This window comes from Barbus barbus (genome assembly GCF_936440315.1).
Source record: "Barbus barbus genome assembly, chromosome: 7".
NCBI lineage: Eukaryota > Metazoa > Chordata > Actinopteri > Cypriniformes > Cyprinidae > Barbus > Barbus barbus.
The window spans coordinates 396,940-412,624 of record NC_136735.1 but is presented as its reverse complement, the minus strand read 5'-3'; the positions used below and the strand labels follow the sequence as shown (position 1 = coordinate 412,624).

At 41.6% G+C, this 15,685-nt stretch overlaps 1 long non-coding RNA gene across 1 annotated transcript in view; it reads right to left on the bottom strand.

Annotated features, from left to right (window-relative positions):
* Positions 1–2,133: 2,133 nt before the first annotated feature.
* LOC306872868 overlaps positions 2,134–15,685 on the bottom strand; it is a 147,638-nt gene continuing 134,086 nt past the window's right edge. The window contains exon 3 of the long non-coding RNA XR_013784434.1: positions 2,134–2,224. This is a non-coding gene — a long non-coding RNA (uncharacterized lncRNA). The remainder of the gene's footprint in view (positions 2,225–15,685) is intronic.

Sequence of the window (15,685 nt, the reverse complement as noted above, 5' to 3'; positions counted from 1 at the left end):
TACGGTAAAAAGAAATGACCTTTTTAATTATTTAATTCTTAAAAAGGCTGATGTGATTTTACTTCAAGAAACGCACACGGATTTGCAAAATCAATCACAGTGGTTTAGCGATTGGAAAGGTACTGTGCTTTTGAGCCATGGCACAAATGTTAGCACAGGGGTAGCAATTTTGTTTTCACCCCGGGTTGGGGGTTTTTTAAAGAGTTTTGAGATCATACCAGGAAGAATTTTACGAGTAGATGTCGCCTTAGGTGGTGTAATTTTGTCTCTGTTTAATGTATATGCTCCAAATGATGGCCGAGAGCGTATTAGTTTTTTTGAAAAATTATCAGATGCATTATCGCACTGTCCCCAGAATAATATTGTTATGCTGGGGGGTGATTTCAATTGCACTTTAAATCAACAATTGGATCGGAATCATAATGAACCACATCCTTTCTCAGCTAATGCACTTCAAAAAATAGTTGATTGTTATAATTTTGTTGATTTGTGGAGAGACACATTTCCTGGGCTTAGACAGTATACTTGGATGAAAGTAAATTCAAATAATATGTCTGGAGCCAGGCTTGATCGTTTTTATACTGAAGCATGTAATAGTAGGGCTGTATACCTTGGAGAACCTGGCGATACGATACATACCTCGATACACTGGTCACGATTCGATACGTACCTCGATACAGAGCTGTCTCGATACGATTCGATACGATTCAATAAAAATACATGGGCCAGAGCCAATTAGTTAATGCTGAACACATTTACTCAAACAGAACTCTGCATTTTTCTTCAATTTAATGAAGACAAAAGTGCATTATAACAAAGTGCATTTTGCTTAAATATTTGCAACTTTAAGTGCTCTGATTAATTGTACACAAATTGTATTAATCTGGAAATTACCACAAGTCAACATTTAACTTTCCAAGGGTACAGTCTGAGCTCACACAAGCACAAAATCTTCTTATTATTATTCTTAACTTCTTATTAAATCTTCTTATAATTCTTTTTTGTGACACCATGTACTGCCATAACATATTTCACTATGAAATCACTTAAAGGTGCCATAGAATGCATTGATACAGTATTTTAAATTGTTCTCTGATATCTACACAGAAGGTATGTGGCTTAGGTAAGGGCAAAAAATCTCCAGAAACGATTTTACATGTCCATTTACAACCCTAGGATTTCTCCCTAGAATGAAACGGTCTGTTATTGGCTTATTTGGCAGGGTCATGAATAATAATGAGCTCTGCTCTGATTGGCTGTTTCACAGTACGGCTCATCAGCAAGAAGGAAGCACAGGGAGGAAAATATATATTTAAATACTTTCTCTCGCAGTTATATCGTCGGGTAATTATACTGTATATAAAACGCGGGCATCAGGGAGCCGTTATTAATATGCGACGCATTGAAACTGCTTTTGAACGATCCATCGATCGCGTTATAGTTCACTTTCAAGAGACGCGATCACACAAACTATGTTTACATTATGGAGCAACAGTACTTACCACACATTTCACAAGATCAGATGCTTGTCAGTGGTGCTCAGGATCTGTAAGTCATTCGCCATCATCCTCATCTCTCCTTACTGAGAGTGAAATCTTATGTACTGTCACAGGCTACCGCTAGCAAGGAGCTAACCATGTCCCTTTAGTGGCTCGCGTTATTTGCTTTCTGTGCCTTTCTGAATACAGACACCAACCCATCCCTGCACTTCACACCCCCTGCACGGCCTGGAACATAACATTTATTGTGTTATTTTCGCTGTTGTCCGCGCTTGTTTATTTACAATACCTGCAGAGCTTCTGATGGTTCGGCCGGCTTAGAACAAGGGCGGGTTTATGCAAATGTTGGGGGCGTAGTGATCCTGACTGTTGCGTCACAGTCGGTGTTATGTTCTGATTCGCCTGTTTTTCAGTGGTCTTTTTTAATCACGAGATTTACATATGAAGGAGGAAACTATGGTGTTTGAGGCTCACTGTATGTCATTTCCATGTACAGAACTGTTATTATTTAAATATGCCAGGGTAAAGACAGTTTTTCATTCTATGGCACCTTTAAATGCTACATCTTGCTTTAACATTTTCCATGAGTTTTTTTTAAACTCGCGGGCGCCCCTGCGCCCCCTAATGGCTGGGCGGAGTATAGATACTAAGGGCTAGAATATCGATACTGTATCTTTTTTTATTATATCGGTATGTATCTAAGAATCGATATTTTGAGCACACCCCTATGTAATAGGGGGAGGTTTTTTAGAAACTCTATTTCACCTACTTTTCTCTCAGACCATCACTATATTTCAATGGCGATTTCTGTTGAGTCCACAAAATCTTATAGAGCACTATGGCATTTCGATAACAGGTTACTTCAGGATCACTGCTTTATTCACTCTTTTCACCTTTTTTGGAATTCTTGGAGAGAGGAGAGAGTTAATTTCCCATCTTTAAGTCAATGGTGGGATGTGGGCAAGGTGCAGATTAAAATTTTTTGTCAACAGTTTACTGCACAAAGCAGGGGTGTCCTGCTAGAGAAAATGAAAGCCCTTGAACAAGAGATCCTTGGACAAAGCAGCCATAGTACTACAGGATCTATTTCCACTGATTCCTTCGAAAGAAATAAGTTTCTTCTACGCAGCTTGGCGGAAGAACAAGGCAAAACTGCCCTTTTAAGGGCAAAGTTCACTCATTTAAATGATATGGACTCTCCTACTGTTTTTTTCTTCGGACTTGAAAGGAAACCAAGAGTGCATAAACATCTTCATCAGTTGAAACTCCCAGATGGAAGAATATCAACAGCACAAATGGAAATTAATGCTTTTGCTGCTTCTTTTTATGAAGATTTATATCGTGCAGAGGCATGTAATGAAGTAGAATCTGATGTACTTTTGAGTGATTTACCACAATTATCAATGAAGGACAAGAAGGATCTTGAGAGTCCTTTGACAATGGCTGAACTTTCGAGAGCTGTCCTGGAGTTGAATCCTGGAAAGTCACCTGGGTTGGACGGCCTTTCAGCTGAGTTTTATAAGGCTTTTTGGAACTTAATCGGTCAGGACTTTTATGATGTTTTGGAGGAAAGTATTGAAAGAGAGATTCTTCCTTTAAGCTGTCGGAGAGCAGTTTTAACCTTGATCCCCAAAAAAGGAGACCTTGGTTGTTTGAAGAACTGGCGCCCTGTCTCTTTACTGTGTGTCGATCTCAAAATCTTTTCAAAAGCCTTAACCAACAGATTGAAGACCTGCATTGAAACTGTTATTCACAACGATCAGTCGTATTGTATCCCTAATCGAACAATATTTGACAATCTTTTTTTGGTTAGAGACATTATAGCAGTGTCAAAAAGACATAACCTTGACATCGGCCTTCTTTCCTTGGACCAAGAAAAAGCCTTTGACAGAGTGGACCACTCTTATTTATTTAAGACACTTGAGGCTTTTGGTTTTGGTCATAATTTTGTGTCTTTTATTAGGCTCATGTATAGTAATATTTATAGCATGTTAAGAGTAAATGGTACACTAACAAGGCCCTTTTCAGTGACAAGAGGAATAAGACAAGGGTGTCCTTTATCAGGTTTACTCTATGCTATTTCTATTGAGCCTTTTTTGAGTTTGCTGAGAAAAAGATTATGTGGTTTTGGTGTTCCTGGTTGCCTTAAAGTCCCCCAAACAAAACTTATAGCATATGCAGATGATGTAACTCTGATAATTAGAAATTCAAATGATGTTGAAAATATAATTTCATGTTTGAATATTTTTCAGAATGTTACCTCTGCACGTGTGAATTGGGAAAAATGTAATTCTTTGCTGATCGGAGATTGGCATAGTACTGGACCACCTCAGTTGCCAAAGCAGTGCAAATGGGCTCACGATGGTTTAAAGGTTCTTGGCATTTATTTTGGAACCGATCAATATATGGAGAAGAACTGGGAAGGAGTGGCTGACCGGGTTATTGGTAAAATCCAAAAGTGGAAGTGGATTCTTCCACAGCTTTCATATAGAGGGAGATGCCTTGTAATTAATAATCTGGCAGCTTCAATGCTGTGGCATAAAGTTACAGTGTTAGATCCCCCTAAGGAACTGATAATAAAGGTTCAAAGGGCATTTGTTGATTTTTTTTGGAATGGCCATTATTGGCTCCCTCCTGGGGTCCTTTATCTTCCTGTTGTAGAGGGAGGTCAAGGCCTTATACATGTTGAATCAAAAATTGCAGCAATGAGATTACAAACACTGCAAAAATTGTTGTACGTTTCTGATGGTATGCCGTGCATTGATTATTGTTTGTATATTCTTAAAGATCTTGGGGGAACAAACCTTGACAAAGAGCTATTTTTAATTGAGAAGCCTTATGTTAAAAATGTGAATGGTTCGCTTTTTAAATTTCATGTATCAATTTTTCAATCATGGAGTATGTTAAAATTCTCAAGAGTGGGTGATGAAAATTATGGGTGTGCAGAACCTTTATTTTTTTAATCCTTTCTTTAAGTTACAGTCTCCATTGCTGGGTTCTGTAATTAAAATGTTTTTGAATGCTGGAGTAACTAGAATTATAGACCTGCTTGATATAAGACGAGGTCAGTGGCGGACTGCTCAGTCACTTGCTGACCAGGTTGGGATTAGGTCAGTAAGAATGGTGGAAGGGATAGTTAAGAGCTTTAAAGCTTGTTTCCCCCCAGTTTTCATTTCTGTTATAGATTCTGCGTTAAATGAAGGTTTGCTTTCTAAGACCTTTCCGACATTAAAAGTTGTCCCAAAAGATTTGGAAATTGAAGAGAACACTAAGGTTATTTTATTAAAAGGGTTTGATTTTTTAGATTTCCAAAGGAAGGAAGATGGTTTATCATATTTGTGTTAAATCAGTACATTTTCGACAACTGAGGGAAAGAATAGATACTAAATGGAGGACTTACCTTTCTGTGCCTAGTGATGTGAATCCATCATGGAGGCTTTTGTATAAACCTCCAATTCCTAAAAAATGTGGAGATCTACAGTGGAGAATACTTCATGGCGTGTTGGCTACAAATAATTTTGTTTCTAAGTTTAATGAAATGGTTACGCCTGAATGTTCTTTTTGTAAGGCTTCTGACACTGGGTTTCATTTATTTTGTGAGTGTTCAAGGCTTACTCCACTTTTTGTACTTTTAGAAAAACTAATTGTGAATTTGGGATTTTCTTTTACAAAGACCCTTTTTATTTTTGGTTGCAAGTATAAGCAGCCATGGCGTGAACAGTGTGTGCTTGCTAATTTCTTATTGGGACAAGCCAAGTTAGCAATCCTGAAAACACATCAATGTAAAAATGCTGATCAAGATGTTGACTTGTTGCCTCTTTTTAAATCATTGGTAGAATTTAGGGTTGCTGTTGAATTTGCATATTATAAGCAAACTGATAATGTACCTTTTTTCAAAATGAGGTGGGGTGTGAAAGACGCTCTAGTGACATTGAGCGAGTTTGGAAACATAGTTTTTAATTGGTAAATTTGCAGATTTTTATTGTTTGTGATGTGTTGAGAAATGGTGTAAATTAAAGAAGTGTTAAAAGTCAAAAAAGTCTCTCTGTGTGTGTGTGTGTGTGTCTCTCTCTGTGTGTGTGTGTCTCTCTCTGTGTGTGTGTGTGTGTGTGTCTCTCTCTCTCTGTGTGAGTGTGTGTGTGTGTGTCTCTCTCTGTGTGTGTGTGTGTCTCTCTCTGTGTGTGTGTGTGTGTGTCTCTCTCTCTCTGTGTGAGTGTGTGTGTGTGTGTGTCTCTCTCTGTGTGTGTGTGTGTGTCTCTCTCTCTCTGTGTGAGTGTGTGTGTGTGTCTCTCTCTCTCCGTGTGTGTGTGTGTGTGTGTGTGTCTCTCTATGTGTGTGTGTGTCTCTCTCTCTCTCAATTCAATTCAGAAAGCTTTATTGGCATGTGTGACACGTGTCCCGGGCACCTATCAGCGTCGCCCTGGAAACGGAGGAGATTCACCTGCTCACAATCACCGCGGGCTGATTGGTCCCAGCTGCGGCCACTTAGGAGAGAGCTACAAAAGCCGCAAGAGAGGACAGTTCGGTGAGCAACGACTCCAGAGAAGCCTCTTTAATGTTGTCTCTGTCCTTGCAGGAAGCAGCTGATCCTCCAGCCCGCCACCCGAGCACAGACCACAGAGCACCCTGCACTCAGCCGGCCGGCACGTCGGACCACCGCGCACCGAAGAAGGACACCAGACACGTTGGGACTTTTCACTTATCTTTATTTTTGTTCAATAAACACACCCTCCGGGGACTTTATTGCACTTTAGTTGGTCGCGTGATTCTTCAGCCCGCTACACATGACAAAAACATACAATCTGTATTGCCAAAGCATTAAAACAACATAGAAAAAGATTTTGAATTTCTGAACATTTAGTAAAGCTTAGAGAAAATAATAGTAATAATGAAACTAAATAAAAGCATTATTATATAAACACATGGCTAGATATAGCAAAAACAAAACAATGCTAACTGTTAATAAAATAATGAATTATAATAATAAATAAAAGATTATACTACAGACATCATGTAACAACTGAATTTAGAAAACTGAACATTGTATAGATGATATAGATGTGTGTAGCTGTAATGTGTGTGTGTTTGTGCTGTGAGTGAGTGTGTGTTTATTGGCTGTTTGTTTCTCTCTGGCTGTCTCTCAGGAGATGACAAGATGCTACAAATCTTGCAGCTATATTACAACATTTGGCTTCTTCACCAAGAATGAAACCGAGTTTTTGAGTTGGATTATATGTGCTAAATTGGGGGAATATTGTATTAATTTTGGGGTAGTATTGGTCTCTGATGTGCATTCTGTGAGGAAGTGCAGCTCCGTCTCCGTCACTCCCAGGATGCAGTGCGAGCAGAGTCTGTCCTCACGAGAGAGCCAGGTCTGTCTGCGGCCCGTCTCTACGGCCAGACTGTGTTCACTGAGTCTATACATCGTCAGTGTTTTCCTGAGTCTCACATCACTCACGGCGCTCAGGTAGATCGCAACAGTGGATTCTCCATTTAGGGCCCAATAACATTCCAGTTTGTGCTGGTTTTTAATGCTGTTTGTCCAATGGGTGATGTACTTGTGTTTTTCTGTGTTTATAATGTGTGTGAGTGTGTGTGTGTCCTGAGGCTGGCTGATCTCTGTGTGTGTGAGTGTGTGTGTGTCCTGAGGCTGGCTGATCTCTGTGTGTGTGAGTGTGTGTGTGTGTCCTGAGGCTGGCTGATCTCTGTGTGTGTGAGTGTGTGTGTGTCCTGAGGCTGGCTGATCTCTGTGTGTGAGTGTGTGTGTGTCCTGAGGCTGGCTGATCTCTGTGTGTGTGAGTGTGTGTGTGTCCTGAGGCTGGCTGATCTCTGTGTGTGTGTGTGTGTGTGTGTGTGTGTGTGTGTGTGTGTGAGTGTGTGTGTGTGTCCTGAGGCTGGCTGATCTCTGTGTATGTGAGTGTGTGTGTGTGCTGAGGCTGGCTGATCTCTGTGTGTGTGAGTGTGTGTGTGTGTCCTGAGGCTGGCTGATCTCTGTGTGTGTGAGTGTGTGTGTGTCCTGAGGCTGGCTGATCTCTGTGTGTGTGAGTGTGTGTGTGTGTCCTGAGGCTGGCTGATCTCTGTGTGTGTGAGTGTGTGTGTGTCCTGAGGCTGGCTGATCTCTGTGTGTGCGAGTGTGTGTGTGTCCTGAGGCTGGCTGATCTCTGTGTGTGAGTGTGTGTGTGTCCTGAGGCTGGCTGATCTCTGTGTGTGTGAGTGTGTGTGTGTCCTGAGGCTGGCTGATCTCTGTGTGTGTGTGTGTGTGTGTGTGTGTGTGTGTGTGTGTGTGTGTGTGTGTGTGTGTGAGTGTGTGTGTGTCCTGAGGCTGGCTGATCTCTGTGTATGTGAGTGTGTGTGTGTGCTGAGGCTGGCTGATCTCTGTGTGTGTGTGTGCTGAGGCTGGCTGATCTCTGTGAGTGTGTGTGTGTCCTGAGGCTGGCTGATCTCTGTGTGTGTGTCCTGAGGCTGGCTGATCTCTGTGTGTGTGTGTGTGTGTGTGTGTGTGTGTGTGTGTGTCCTGAGGCTGGCTGATCTCTGTGTGTGTGAGTGTGTGTGTGTCCTGAGGCTGGCTGATCTCTGTGTGTGTGAGTGTGTGTGTGTCCTGAGGCTGGCTGATCTCTGTGTGTGAGTGTGTGTGTGTCCTGAGGCTGGCTGATCTCTGTGTGTGTGTGTGTGTGTGTCCTGAGGCTGGCTGATCTCTGTGTGTGAGTGTGTGTGTGTGTGTGTGTGTGTGTGTGTCCTGAGGCTGGCTGATCTCTGTGTGTGAGTGTGTGTGTGTCCTGAGGCTGGCTGATCTCTGTGTGTGTGTGTGTGTGTGTGTGTGTGTCCTGAGGCTGGCTGATGTCTGTGTGTGTGAGTGTGTGTGTGTCCTGAGGCTGGCTGATCTCTGTGTGAGTGAGTGTGTGTGTGTCCTGAGGCTGGCTGATCTCTGTGTGTGTGAGTGTGTGTGTGTCCTGAGGCTGGCTGATCTCTGTGTGTGTGAGTGTGTGTGTGTCCTGAGGCTGGCTGATCTCTGTGTGTGTCTTGAGGCTGGCTGATCTCTGTGTGTGTCTTGAGGCTGGCTGATCTCTGTGTGTGTGAGTGTGTGTGTGTGTGTCCTGAGGCTGGCTGATCTCTGTGTGTGTGAGTGTGTGTGTGTCCTGAGGCTGGCTGATCTCTGTGTGTGTGAGTGTGTGTGTGTCCTGAGGCTGGCCGATCTCTGTGTGTGTGTGAGTGTGTGTGTGTCCTGAGGCTAGCTGATCTCTGTGTGTGTGAGTGTGTGTGTGTGTCCTGAGGCTAGCTGATCTCTGTGTGTGTGTGTGTCCTGAGGCTGGCTGATCTCTGTGTGTGTGAGTGTGTGTGAGTCCTGAGGCTGGCTGATCTCTGTGTGTGTGTGTGTGTGTGTGTGTGTGTGTGTGTGTCCTGAGGCTGGCTGATCTCTGTGTGTGTGTGTGTGTCCTGAGGCTGGCTGATCTCTGTGTGTGAGTGTGTGTGTCCTGAGGCTGGCTGATCTCTGTGTGTGAGTGTGTGTGTGTGTCCTGAGGCTGGCTGATCTCTGTGTGTGTGAGTGTGTGTGTGTGTCCTGAGGCTGGCTGATCTCTGTGTGTGTGAGTGTGTGTGTGTCCTGAGGCTGGCTGATCTCTGTGAGTGTGAGTGTGTGTGTGTCCTGAGGCTGGCTGATCTCTGTGTGTGTGAGTGTGTGTGTGTCCTGAGGCTGGCTGATCTCTGTGTGTGTGTGTGTGTGTGTGTGAGTGTCCTGAGGCTGGCTGATCTCTGTGTGTGTGTGTGTGTGTGTGTGTGTGTGTGTGTGTCCTGAGGCTGGCTGATCTCTGTGTGTGTGTGTGTGTCCTGAGGCTGGCTGATCTCTGTGTGTGTGAGCTCAGTCAGTCTCAGCACCAGCTGAAGGAGGGGACTCTTACTTACGCTCAGCTCTTGCTGTTTTAGGGCTTTGTAATGGTATGTGTTGGGGTCGCTTGTTTTTAGGGGTTTCCAGAATTTCAGGGCTCTTTTTTGAATGTTTAGAAGCAGAGGGTATTGGCCTAATTCTGCTCTGCATCCGTTGTTTGGAGTTTTTCTTTGGACTTTAAGTATTCTTTTACAGAAATCTAAATGTAGAGTTTCGATCGGGTGTTTTTCCCAATTTAAGAAGTCAAATTTTATAGAAGGACCCCACACTTCACTGCCATATAAAATAATTGGTTCAATTATAGATTTGAAAAGTTTGAGCCAGATTTGGATTGGGATGTCAATTTTAATGGATCTTTTTATGGCATAGAAAGCCCTTTGAGCTTTCTCTTTGAGTTCATTCACAGCCAAAGCAAAGTTACCGGTTGGGGTTATTTTCAGGCCGAGGTAAGTGTATGTTTTTGTGGTTTCAATGGTTCTGTGTGATAGTGTGAATGTGTGTGTTGGTCCCTGAGATCTGGAGCGTTTCTGGAACATCATTACTCTAGTTTTTTGGAGGTTGACCGTCAGGGCCCAGGTCTGACAGTAATCCTCCAGCAGATTCAGGCTGTCCAGAAGCCCCTCTTCAGTGGGCGACAGGAGGACCAGGTCATCTGCGTAGAGAAGACACTTTATCTCTGTGTCGTGTAGAGTGAGACCTTGAAAGGGGGCGTGTTCTAATATGTTGGCCAATTGGTTGATGTAGATGTTGAAGAGGGCGGGGCTTAAACTGCATCCCTGTCTCGCTCCACGCCCCTGGGGGAAGAATTCGGTTCTTTGGTTTCCAGTTTTAACCGCACAATGGCTGGCTGTGTACATTGATTTGATCAAATCATAGAATTTTCCCCCTATTCCACTGTCGATAAGTTTTAGGTATAGTCCTTCATGCCAGATTGAATCGAATGCTTTCTTGAAATCAACGAAACAAGCAAAAAAAAAAATTCCTTTGTTTAGATGTACATATTTGTCAAGTCACCTTTATTTATATAGCGCTTTTTACAATGCAAATTGTGTCAAAGCACTGCACAATATTGTCGAAGAGTTTTATTAATCAAAATACAAATAAATCAAGTGTAATCAATGTGAAAATAGCCATTTATGTATCAAGTTATGCTACTATTATAAAATGGTATCTGCCTGTATGTGTAGAGGCCTGCAGAAGAATGGAATGTGCAGACGTATGGTGTAAGGTAAAGCTGCACATCCTGTTTTGACATGATAGGGTCTCTTCCTGTAACGTAACATAAATTGGGGCCTATTGTCTGCTCTAGGAAACAGATGGAGACTGTTAAGCAATAACGGTATAGGAAATGTATAGAACACGCCTTAGGGGCAGAACCTGTATTTAAGCATGAACGAACAGACAGTCGGGAGATTTCGCTGCAGCATCTCTCGGTTTTATTGTCTCTGATAATAAAATCTAAATTCTGGCATCAAAACCCCAAGACTCTGAAAATGATTCCTCATAGAATTGGCAGGAGCCACCACAATATCAAAAAAGGAAAACAATGTGTCAATAAGTTTAAAGTCAGATAATGAGGAAGAACCAAATTGCCTATCACAGCTATGCTGATGATACCCAGATTTACCTAGCCTTATCTCCAAATGACTACAGCCCCATTGACTCCCTCTGCCAATGCTTTGATGAAATTAACAGTTGGATGTGCCAGAACTTCCTTCAGTTAAACAAGGAGAAAACTGAAATCATTGCATTTGGAAACAAAGATGAAGTTCTCAAGGTGAATGCATACCTTGACTCTAGGGGTCAAACAACTAAAAATCCAGTCAGAAATCTTTGGGTGATTCTAGAGACAGACCTTAGTTTCAGTAGTCATGTCAAAGCAGTAACTAAATCAGCATACTATCATCTCAAAAATATTGCAAGAATTAGATGTTTTGTTTCCAATCAAGACTTGGAGAAACTTGTTCATGCCTTTATCAGCAGCAGGGTGGATTACTGTAATGGTCTCCTCACCGGCCTTCCCAAGAAGACCATTAGACAGCTGCAGCTCATCCAGAACGCTGCTGCCAGGATTCTGACTAGAACCAGAAAATCTGAGCATATCACACCAGTCCTCAGGTCCTTACACTGGCTTCCAGTTACATTTAGGATTGATTTTAAAGTACTTTTACTCGTTTATAAGTCACTCAATGGCCTAGGACCTAAATATATTGCTGATATGCTCACTGAATATAAACCAAACAGACCACTCAGATCATTAGGATCGAGTCAGTTAGAAATACCAAGGGTTCACACAAAACAAGGGGAGTCTGCTTTTAGCTATTATGCGGCCCGCAGTTGGAACCAGCTTCCAGAAGAGATCAGATGTGCTAAAACATTAGCCACATTTAAACCAAGACTCAAAACTCATCTGTTTAACTGTGCATTTGTTGAATGATCACTGTGCTATATGTCCGAACTGACTGCAATGAATTTTATGTATAATGATTTTCTTTAAATTTATTTTAAATCAGTTTCTATATCATTTTAAAATTCCTTGTTTTTATTATTTTTATTTCTATGTTTTTATTGATTTTAATGTCTATTTCACTTTCTTTTATGTAAAGCACTTTGAATTACCACTGTGTATGAAATGTGCTATATAAATAAACTTGCCTTGCCTTGCCTAGTGTCTTTGCAATCAGGTCCACGATATCGCTGGAAATGAAGCGTCACCAACTAAGCAAGCCAGAGGCGACAGCGGCAAGGAACCAAAACTCCATCGGTGACAGAATGGAGAAAAAACCTTGGGAGAAACCAGACTCAGTCGGGGGCCAATTCTCCTCTGGCCAAACAAACCAGCAGTTCAGTTCCAAACTGCAGCAAGTCAGATTGTAAGGGCTCAGCTGGTTCCAGTGGTCTTTTCATCCATGTGGGGAAGAATGATATTCGGAAGGAGCAGTCAGAACTCCTTAAGAAGGATTTCAGTGAACTCTTTGAAACTCTTCAAAGTCTTGAAGTTCAGTCGTTCATCAGTGGACCACTCCCAGCAAGGGGAACTAACATGTTCTCACGGTTGCTTGGGCTGAATACATGGCTACAAAGAACCTGCAGTATAAAAGGTGTCAACTTCATCGACAACTTCAATCTTTTCTGGGGTCACAGACAACTGTTTAAACTAGATGGCCTCCTATGTGTCGGGTCCCCGCTATATTAGCAGCAACATTCACAAATGTTTACAGAACAAGCGGGAACCCAGTGTGCCTGTAGCCTCCTCTATTTCTGTTTTATTAAGCGATAGAAAGTCTAAGGCCTTCTCAAGCCGTACGGCTGACCCATCTAACCTGCGGCCTATAATGCATCAATCTAAGATTGCTGTAGAGACAAAATGTAATTCCATCAAGTTAGCATTTTTAAACATTCGCTCACTTAAAAATAAATCATTTCTGATCAACGATTTAATAACCACAAACAACCTGGATTTTATGTTTCTAAATGAAACATAGTTAGAAGACAGCTGCAGTTCAACAGTCCTCACTGAAACAGCCCCTCCTAACTTTAATTTTATAAGTGTCTGCAGGACTGTTAGGAGAGGTGGAGGTGTAGCTGCTCTGTTTAAAGATGTTTATCAGTCCAAGCAAATGTCATTTGGTCAGTATTCATCTTTTGAATACCTAGGTATTGTGCTGAAAGGTGCTCCACGCACCCTGTTTATCATTATTTACAGGCCTCCAAAATATTCTCCAGCCTTTGTTGATGATTTCACTGAACTGTTATCAATGATTTCCTCAGAGTTTGACTGTTTTGCTATTGCAGGGGATTTTAATATTCACATAGATAATGCAGAAATCAAAACTACAAAAGAAATTATAACTGTTTTAAACACTTTTGACCTGAGTCAGCATGTGCACGGACCCACACACAATCGTGGACACACTCTAGATTTACTCATCAGTAGAGGTCTAAACATCTCATCCATTGTAATCAAGGATGTAGCACTATCTGATCACTTCTGTATTTTCTTTGATATATTGATCTCAGTCACCACTGAATCTAGATCTGTCTCTATCAGAAAGAGATGCATTAACGAGAACACTAGTGCGCTATTTATGGAGGCAATATCATTAACACCAAGCATTTCTGCAGACTCTGTTGATCTTCTCCTGGAGTCATTTAACTCAAAAGTTAAGAATGTTATTGATGATATTGCCCCGATAAAGGTCAGCAAGAAGACGGGGAAACAAAAATCAATTTGGAGAAAATCAACAGCAGTTCAGAGCATGAAAAGACAATGCAGAAAAGCTGAGCGGATGTGGCGGAAGACGAAACTCGAAATTCACTATAGCATCTATAAAGACAGCCTTCATGCTTTCAATGTGGAACTAGCCACAGCTAGACAGACTTTCTTTTCAAACCTTATAATCAGTAACTTAAACAACACCCGCACTCTTTTTGCGACTGTTGAGAGACTGACAAACCCCCCAAGTCAGATTCCCAGTGAAATGCTCTCCAACAGCAAATGCAATGAGTTTGCTTCCTTCTTTTCTGAGAAGATCAATAATATCAGAAAGGAGATTGGCACATCCTCAAGTTATGCAGAGGTCACACAGATTCCACCGCAATTTAAAAAAGAAGTGACTATGTGTGTTTTTAAAGAAATTGATAACAAAATTTTGGAAGAAATAGTACAGCACCTTAAATCTTCAACCTGCTATCTTGACACACTTCCCACATCCTTTTTCAAAAATGTGCTTAACTGTTTAGAAGCTGATCTCTTAGAAGTGGTGAACGCCTCACTTCTTTCTGGGACTTTTCCAAACTCCCTGAAAACTGCAGTAGTTAAGCCCCTTCTGAAGAAGCGCAATCTTGATAACACCATCTTGAGCAACTATAGACCCATATCAAATCTTCCTTTCATAGGTAAGATTATTGAAAAGGTAGTTTCTAATCAGCTGAACAACTACTTAAAGTCAAATGGATACCTGGACAATTTTCAATCTGGTTTCCGAGCACATCACAGCACAGAGACAGCACTCATTAAGATAATAAATGATATTCGCGTCAATTCTGATTCTGGCAAAATATCAGTGCTGGTACTACTAGATCTTAGTGCTGCTTTCGACACTGTCGATCATAACATACTTCTAGAGAGACTGGAAAACTGGGTCGGGCTTTCTGGGATGGCACTCAAATGGTTCAGGTCATACTTAGAAGGGAGAGGTTATTATGTGAGTATAGGAGAGCATAAGTCTAAGTGGACGGCCATGACATGTGGAGTCCCACAAGGCTCAATTCTTGCACCGCTCTTGTTTAACCTGTATATGCTCCCACTAAGTCAGATAATGAGGAAGAACCAAATTGCCTATCACAGCTATGCTGATGATACCCAGATTTACCTAGCCTTATCTCCAAATGACTACAGCCCCATTGACTCCCTCTGCCAATGCATTGATGAAATTAACAGTTGGATGTGCCAGAACTTCCTTCAGTTAAACAAGGAGAAAACTGAAGTCATTGCATTTGGAAACAAAGATGAAGTTCTCAAGGTGAATGCATACCTTGACTCTAGGGGTCAAACAACTAAAAATCAGTCAGAAATCTTGGGGTGATTCTAGAGACAGACCTTAGTTTCAGTAGTCATGTCAAAGCAGTAACTAAATCAGCATACTATCATCTCAAAAACATTGCAAGAATTAGATGTTTTGTTTCCAATCAAGACTTGGAGAAACTTGTTCATGCCTTTATCACCAGCAGGGTGGATTACTGTAATGGTCTCCTCACCGGCCTTCCCAAGAAGACCATTAGACAGCTGCAGCTCATCCAGAACGCTGCTGCCAGGATTCTGACTAGAACCAGAAAATCTGAGCATATCACACCAGTCCTCAGGTCCTTACACTGGCTTCCAGTTACATTTAGGATTGATTTTAAAGTACTTTTACTCGTTTATAAGTCACTCAATGGTCTAGGACCTAAATATATTGCTGATATGCTCACTGAATATATACCGAACAGACCACTCAGATCATTAGGATCGAGTCAGTTAGAAATACCAAGGGTTCACACAAAACAAGAGGAGTCTGCTTTTAGCTATTATGCGGCCCGCAGCTGGAACCAGCTTCCAGAAGAGATCAGATGTGCTAAAACATTAGCCACATTTAAATCAAGACTCAAAACCCATCTGTTTAACTGTGCATTTGTTGAATGAGCACTGTGCTATATGTCCCAACTGACTGCAATAATTTTTATGTACAATCATTTTCTTTAAATTTATTTTAAATCATTTTCTATATAATTTTAAAATTCCTTGTTTTTATTATTTTTATTC